Source organism: Abramis brama (genome assembly GCF_963993115.1).
Source record: "Abramis brama genome assembly, chromosome: 6".
NCBI lineage: Eukaryota > Metazoa > Chordata > Actinopteri > Cypriniformes > Leuciscidae > Abramis > Abramis brama.
The window spans coordinates 42,117,584-42,126,664 of NC_139968.1; positions in this window are offsets into that span (position 1 = coordinate 42,117,584).

Genomic DNA, 9,081 nt, shown 5'->3' on the forward strand with positions numbered 1-9,081 from the left:
CCAATGAGGGCGCGCTATGTGCCTTTAAAGAGCGCACCTGTGTGGGAAGCGATAGATGATTTGCACGCTAGAGCACTTGATCCTTTTTTGTGATGCATGTTTACCTGACCTGTTCTGTTATAGTGTTTTGAGAAATGTGTTCTTTGAGAACTTGGTACTTGAGGCTCATTTGGGTTGTCTTTCCTCTGTGAGTATTTCGCCGTTTATTTTGTTCTGGCGGTTTGATCTGTTATTAAACGGGGAAGAGAAAAGAACAGCTGAGATATCACGTGATATACATGTGCTACACTGAGTTATCAATCATGTCTAGAACACTAGTTTAGCGACCTGTGCCACTGTTTGTATTTTTCGTGTTAGTTAGTAAGAGTAGTTTATTTAGGGCGTCTTTGACGCTCAAGATCTTTTTTTTTTTTTTTTGTTGAATGTTAATTTAGTCAGATTAGATATTGTTTGTTTTTCTAGTAAGATTGGATTTGGTTTTACTTATTTCTTTGATTTGGCACGGTTTAGTTCTTTTCTCTTTACCTTTTTCCTTTTTGTGAACCTTTTCTTTGGTTTACATAAATTGTTTATATAATTAATTACTTTGAGGTGTCCATGTCATATTGCTTCTCATTGTAATAAATCACCACTTTTCTTACACTAAATTGATTTGTGTGTGTGAGATGTTTTCCAGTACGCGTTCAATATAATGTTGCATGCCTTATTCCCTCTAGACTATAACAGGGGTTTGTAACATTAATGGGGGCTCGTCCGGGAGAGTTATTTATAATAACCTTTCCCGAGAAAGTAAATATTGTTCATGTACTGGAAACACTTGTAATGGTACAGGTTATGGATTGTTGGTATGTGTAAGTTTGTATCGTTTATGTCGTGGATTATAGTGTGCTGGATAGGGATAACAGCCATGACTTTGTTTAGTTTGCAAACTTTTATTGAAAATCCAACTGTGGAGCAATTTGAAAAATGTAGAAAGGACGATTTATTATCTATTGCGGGTCATTTTCAAATTCCGGTAGTGAGACAGGCTCTTAAAAGGGAAATTAAAAGTGTTGTGTGGAATCGTCTAGTGGAATTAAGTGTATTGGTAGGACCTGTTCCAGACGTAGAGTTAGGTGGTGCAGAAGGGTTTTCTCCTGATCCTGATCTTGCGGATCGAGACAATGTGCAGAGTGAGGTATTTGAACCTGTGCTTGGAACTGCTAGGAGGTCCGGTTTATCGCCGTTTGATCCATTTTCACCTGGTTCTTCGCAGTCCAAGGAGGATATACGAAGTTAAAAGTGCATTTAGCTCGTTTGCAGATGGAAGCTCAGGACAAAGCTCATACTCGACAGGCAGACTTGGACTTGCGTCTTAAAATACGCACCCTTGAGATTGAGGCAGAGAAGCAAGTGAAGATGCGACAACTAGAGTTGGACGCTATGAGAATTGTTGGTGGGGTAGCTGTTCCTTCTGAAGTTGCGAGCGCTCTTCCTAGAGTCATAAGTGTTTCTTCGGTTCCAGTGTCAAGTTCGGCAATGAACACATTTGATGTAGGTAAATATATATCGTTAGTACCTCATTTCAGGGAAACCGAGGTTGACTCTTATTTTTGCGCTTTTGAGCGTATTGCGACTTTGCTCGCTTGGCCAAAAGAAGTGTGGACTGTCCTACTTCAATGTAGATTGTTAGGGAAAGCACAAGAGGTATTTTCAACTTTACCTATTGAAGAGAGTTTAAAATATGAGACCGTAAAGCTGGCAATTCTCCGTGCGTATGAATTAGTTCCTTCGTCATTGAAAGAAGTTCGAGAGTGTTTCTATTGCCATAAGCAAGGTCATTTAATTGCCGACTGTAACGTTTTAAAACGGAAACAACAGCAACAACAGACAGCTCAGACGAAAAGTGTTGGCTTTCGTAAACGCTGTAGGTCTATCTCATATTGGACGAGCAGAGGAGGAGAATATCCTTGATGTGAACTATAAACCTTTTGTGACAACTGGGTTTATTTCGTTATCTGATGATGGGAATGAACAAAAAGAAATCCATATATTGAGAGATACTGGCACAAGTCACTCTTTTGTCTTGGCAGAGGTATTGTCTTGGTCGGCTGAATCATATAGTGGTTCGAGTGTTTTTGTGCAAGGTATTGAAATGGGTGTGGTTAAGGTACCACTGTATCGGGTGTACCTAAACAGTGCGCTTGTTACAGGGTTTGTTCAGGTTGGAGTTCGTCCTTCACTTCCGGTGAAAGGAGTAACTTTCATTTTAGGGAATGACTTGGCAGGGGGTAAAGTCACGCCTATGCTAGAAGTAGCAGATACACCTGATATGCGGTTCCCTTCTGACGAGTTATCCCGAGATTATCCGGAGGTGTTTTCAGCGTGCGTAACTACGCGCGCACAGTCCAAGAAAAAGATTACTGATGTTGATTTGGAAGATACTTTCATGGTACACAATCTGTCTGGTGAAGAAATGATGAAAGCTACATCGGAGAAAAAGTCTAGTTTGAAAGGTCTAGACAGTGTACTTGATGACAACGTTTTAAAGTTGCCTGTAACTCGCGAGAAAATTATTTTGGCACAAAAGAAGGATCAGTCCTTAAATAAATGTTTCTCTAATGTTGTTCGATCTGAGATTGTTGAGAAGGGAAACGGACTCAATAACACGGCCTATTTTATAGATGCTGGATTGTTGATGCGTAAATGGAGTTCTGTGGCTGATCCTGATTCAGATTGGAATGCTGTCTATCAAATTGTCATCCCTAGTGAGTATCGTCAATATATTTTATCTTTGGCGCATGAACATGTATTATCTGGTCATCTGAGAGTGACAAAGACCTACCATCGCATTCTTAGACATTTTTTTTTGGCCAGGACTAAAGAGAGATGTGGCTAGATTTTGTAGATCGTGTCATATTTGCCAGGTAACGGGAAAACCGAATCAGCTGATTAAACCCGCTCCTCTGTTACCTATTCCTGTTGTGGGTGAAGCGTTTGAACAGGTGCTTGTCGACTGTGTCGGACCGTTACCTAAGACGAAGTCCGGTAATCAGTTTTTATGCACAATTATGTGTAGGGCTACTCAATTTCCCGAGGCTATTCCGTTGAGAAGAATCACGGCTCCGGTGATCATAAAAACGTTGCTTACATTTTTTTCCACTTTTGGTCTTCCTAGAGTTGTACAAACTGACCAGGGAACAAATTTTTGATCACGACTTTTTGCACAAGTTTTAAAATCTCTATCTATTGAACACCGAGTCTCAAGTTCATATCATCCCGAAAGCCAATGAGCTATTGAACGATTTCATCAGACATTAAAATCAATGCTCAGAAAATACTGTCTAGAAACGGGAAATGATTGGGATGAGGGTGTTCCTCTGGTGTTATTTGCTGTGCGAGAAGCCATGCAGGAGTCATTGGGTTTTAGTCCGGCTGAAATGGTCTTCGGACACACTGTAAGAGGACCACTCAAAGTTCTCAAAGAGAAAATGTTGGAGGTTGGTTCTGGGTCAGAGGTTCATGTTTTGGACTATGTTAGTCGTTTTCGGGAACGACTACATTATGCTTGCAGTTTTGCACAAAAATCCTTGGTGAATGTTCAGTCTGGAATGAAGAAAAGGTATGATGTGAAAGCTGTTTCTCGTTCTTTTAAACCTGGTGATGAGGTATTGGTACTGCTACCTATCCATGGTTCTGCATTGTCAGCACGTTTCTCAGGACGTTATGTTGTGTTAAAGAAGATCAGCGAGACCGATTATGTCATTTGAACTCCTGACAGAAAGCGGCAGTCGCGCGTCTGTCATATTAATATGCTTAAGTCTTATCACACTAAGATGGTTCACGGAGCGGATCTACTGAGGGGACCATAGGGCCCATGGAATCTTCTGTGGCTCTGATCTGTGGACTACCATTAAACCTGGAGGATGAGGTTAGTGCAGATGATGACATAATCCTGCATAACACTTCTCAGCAGTGTGCTAAGTTGGAGAACTCTGAGATTCTGAAGAATCTGCCGACACACCTTACTCATTTATCTGATGTTCATGTGCAGGACATTGTAGGTGTTGTCACTGATTTTCCATCCTTGTTTAGAGACGTGCCGTCGCAAACTACGGTGTTGCAGCACGACATTAATGTTGATGGCACATCCCCTATTAAGCAACATGCATATCGGATGAACGCTGTTAAAAGAACGATAATGAGACAAGAAACTGATTATCTGTTGGAGAATGGGTTAGCAAAACATAGTAGTAGCCCTTGGAGCTCTCCTTGCCTGTTAGTGCATAAGTCCGATGGTTCGTTCCGTTTTTGCACGGACTATCGTCGTGTAAATGCAGTTACAGTGCCTGACTGTTACCCACTTCCTAGAATGGAAGATTGCATTGACAATTTGGGGTCAGCGAAGTTTGTCAGCAAGTTGGATTTACTAAAGGGGTATTGGCAGGTTCTGTTAACTTCCCGCGCATCTACTATTTCTGCTTTCGTAACTCCGGATTGTTTTATGCAATATCACGTGATGGCTTTCGGGTTACGAAATGCACCTGCCACCTTTCAAAGATTAATCCAAACTGTATTGGCTGGGGTTTTCTTTGGTTTCTATTCTTTGGTTTACATAAATTGTTTATATAATTAATTACTTTGAGGTGTCCATGTCATATTGCTTCTCATTGTAATAAATCACCACTTTTCTTACACTAAATTGATTTGTGTGTGTGAGATGTTTTCCAGTACGCGTTCAATATAATGTTGCACGCCTTATTCCCTCTAGACTATAACAGGGGATTGTAACAACAACCATCATAGTAGAAAATGAAGTTAGAATTCTAATCAAAGCAGTTAAAATTACCACTGTTTTGGGAATGATCATAAATGTGCATGGCTTCTCCTGTCACACACCTCAACGGCACTACACGTCCCAGCATCCCTCTTGTTTCTCACCTGCGCACTATCAGCCATCACCGGATCACCTAATTACATCAGCACCTGCACATCATCATCTACACACTATAAAGAGGCACTTCTCCTTCACTTCGTGGTCTGGTCATCCGTCATTAGCCCGCTGTATCCACAGTCATCATCTGCATACAAGAGATCAAGATCCCCATCCAGCTAAGTTCATTATCTAGTTCAAGTTCTTCAATATCCACTCACCAGTCATCTCTGCTGTTCCACTCCATGCCTCTGTTCAAATAAAACCTGTTATTGAACTACTTACCTCTCTGCTTCTCTCAATAATGTGACACTACCACTGCTATGCAGAAGACATGAAGCTCTATCTCTATCTACAAGGTGATAGAAATGTAAAAATTCTAAAAATTCTTTAGAAATGTTGGCCCATATTGATAGGATAGCATCTTGCATTTGATGGAGATTTGTGGGATGCACATCCAGGGCACGAAGCTCCCGTTCCACCACATCCCAAAGATGCTCTATTGGGTTGAGATCTGGTGACTGTGAGGGACATTTTAGTACAGTGAACTCATTGTCATGTTCAAGAAACCAATTTGAAATGATTCGAGCTTTGTGACATGGTGCATTATCCTGCTGGAAGTAGCCATCAGAGGATGGGTACATGGTGGTCATAAAGGGATGGACATGGTCAGAAACAATGCTCAGGTAGGCCGTGGCATTTAAACGATGCCCAATTGGCACTAAGGGGCCTAAAGTGTGCCAAGAAAACATCCCCCACACCATTACACCACCACCACCAGCCTGCACAGTGGTAACAAGGCATGATGGATCCATGTTCTCATTCTGTTTACGCCAAATTCTGACTCTACCATCTAAATGTCTCAACAGAAATCGAGACTCATCAGACCAGGCAACATTTTTCCAGTCTTCAACTGTCCAATTTTGGTGAGCTCGTGCAAATTGTAGCCTCTTTTTCCTATTTGTAGTGGAGATGAGTGGTACCCGGTGGGGTCTTCTGCTGTTGTAGCCCATCCGCCTCAAGGTTGTGCGTGTTGTGGCTTCACAAATGCTTTGCTGCATACCTCGGTTGTAACGAGTGGTTATTTCAGTCAAAGTTGCTCTTCTATCAGCTTGAATCAGTCGGCCCATTTTCCTCTGACCTCTAGCATCAACAAGGCATTTTCGCCCACAGGACTGCCGCATACTGGATGTTTTTCCCTTTTCACACCATTCTTTGTAAACCCTAGAAATGGTTGTGCGTGAAAATCCCAGTAACTGAGCAGATTGTGAAATACTCAGACCGGGCCCATCTGGCACCAACAACCATGCCACGCTCAAAATTGCTTAAATCACCTTTCTTTCCCATTCTGACATTCAGTTTGGAGTTCAGGAGATTGTCTTGACAAGGACCACACCCCTAAATGCATTGAAGCAACTGCCATGTGATTGGTTGATTAGATAATTGCATTAATGAGAAATTGAACAGGTGTTCCTAATAATCCTTTAGGTGAGTGTATATATTATACAGCAGTCAACATTTGAAGTGGATCAAAACCTTTCATCAAAAGGTTCAACATACATTTCGAACAATACCCGTTCTTCTCTTTTGTTCTGTTCTTTTTTTGTTCCATTTCAAATGTTGACTACTGTCGTTTTTGGTTTGGTTTTCATTGTTTAGATGTATCTGATGATGACATCTTTGGCTTTTTTTCAAAAACCATCCCTTTAATATATAAATCTATATAGAAGTAATGCATTGAATAGGCCTAATATGTTTTTTAAGTGTACTGAGTTTGTGAAAGAGTGTAGACCTATAACTACTGTGTACAAATAGAATCACAATGCTGAAACTTTTTTATATTATTTTATAAAAGACGCTGATAATAAAAACAGTGCTTTGAAATAGAGAAATGTTGTGTTTGTGGTACAGCCGTAGATCAGTTGCGCACTGCAAACGCAGCACATGTGAAAGCACAACAGCGCGTGCTGCTCCTGCACTGCACACACACTGCACACGGAGTGTGTGTGAAACCGGCGTTACAGTTAATCTGTCGGCCGGGTCTCCTGCAATATTATTAGTTAATTACTCATTAATTGTACATTATTTCTCTGATAGATCGACAGTTATCCAGCAGGAGGCGCTCAGTGGTTCAGAGGCTTTTTTTGTTTTTTTTGGAGACTTTTGGTTCAATAAAATCATGGAATATTTTGACTCAATCTTTTTTTTTTTTCTTTCTGAGCCTTGTTACCGTTAGTATACAGGATTATAGTGTTCGCTTGTCATACTTGTATTTCAGGGAAACATTGATCCAGGCCTCTACACTTCTCAGTTTCTTCAGAAGAGAAGACCAAGGTAAACTCGCATGTGTTTCAAAGGTGTTATTTTGCTCAGATTTGCAAAAACACCAAAGTCTGCATTCATAAAACCTAGAGATCTTGTTGTAAACCCATATTTTGCAAACCTAAAATATCTGGTAACAACTGTAAATTTCTCTAAATGAACAATAACATTTACAGGTTACAGTGCTTTTTCTCATTAACATTCACTCATGAATTTGGTTGTAACAATGCAGGCAAACACTATAAATGTTATTCACTGGTTTTAGTGTAAATGGACCCTTCAATATTATTCCTGTTTGTTTTATTGGTACAAAACTTGGGTTTGATCTGTCGAGTGAGTAAACTGCTTCTGCTGGATGTTTGTGGTTGCTGTGTGTGCTAATAGTTTGTGGCTGAATTTTCTTTTCTCCATAATAAACATTGAGAGTACACACTTTCACTGCATGATATAGCCTATTATAATATAGTTAGAATGACCACTGTAGGATTGAGTGCGAAACAAACACAAATGAATCTTCCAGGTGAATTGTTCAAACATAATTTCTCACAGAACTGAACATTCCAGACACCAAATCACCAACCCCAGAGCCATAAAAGAAGGCTCCAGCCAGCCAGTCTCCGTTGACCAACGAAAACCCCCAGCTAAGAACTTTATGGCCATGCAAGCTTCAAAGAAGATGAGCCCAACTAAAGAAAGAACTGGTCAATGTAAGATAGCTTGGAAAAGAATGATTGGCTCAGAGATAGCACAATTCAGCCCGATCAAGATAACAGCAGAAGCTGCTCGAGCCCACAACATTCCAGACTCCCCCCTCCGTAAGGACCTCTGATAGACCTCAGGGTGTAAAATCGTTTCAAACCACAGAGCTGAGATTTTACCTATAACATAAATAAAATCATTCAAGAACAATTTTCAATGGACTTATAGATCAAGCATCATGCAACGACATGATTCTATATTGTTCCTACAATAGATGGGTGTATCTGATATGCTTAGATGCCATACAATTCATGTAATTGTTATAATTGTTAGATTTTTGAATGAAAATGTGTTGTGTTTCATATCGATATGATCGTATGTTCTTAATTCAAAGGATGGCTTGATTGAAATCTGTGGAAAATGTTTCGGATTCTTATAATAGTAATAATGTCTTAGCTGTGGCCTCTGTACTCTTTGCTAGAGCTTAGAGAGTAAGGAGAGCACAGATAAGCTTGATTTATGATAAGAAGTGAAGAAAACGCCACCTCCTAAACAAAGACAGTGTCTAATTGGTTAGAACTGATCCAGGAGGCTGGGCGGACATTTGAGTTTAAAATCTTAACACCAGAACAAAGTTTAGAGTTTCAGTGCAGAACCAAAAATGCAGCGGGAGATGAAGATCTAAGACAGACAAGTAACCATGTAAAACGCGCAGACGAAATAACCCAAATCAAGATCTGAAGAACATGGGTTAAACAGCTTCATTCAAGCCATCATCTACTCTTCTCAATTTCCTTTCTTTTCTTAGTTTCCTTTCTTTTCCGTTGTGAGTCTCGGTTCTAAGTTAAGTTTTGCGACAAGATTTCGAGCCACGTTTCTTCTGCAAAGCCAGCTTCAAACAAAGACTTTCATTCCGCCAGCACGCCACGTGACTGACCACGTGACCCAGACATCAGGCACGGAGACCAGCCAACGAACGGACCGGGAAAACCCTTTACACGCAACAAAAGGGGAATCCCCAAAAGCAAAGACAAGCAAGTACTGCCTCCAGACTCTTAAACTGAACTGGTGTATTTGATACTGATTTAATAACCTAGGAAACGATAAAAGGGTTAAACTAATGATTGATGGTTCATTCAGGTTGTGTT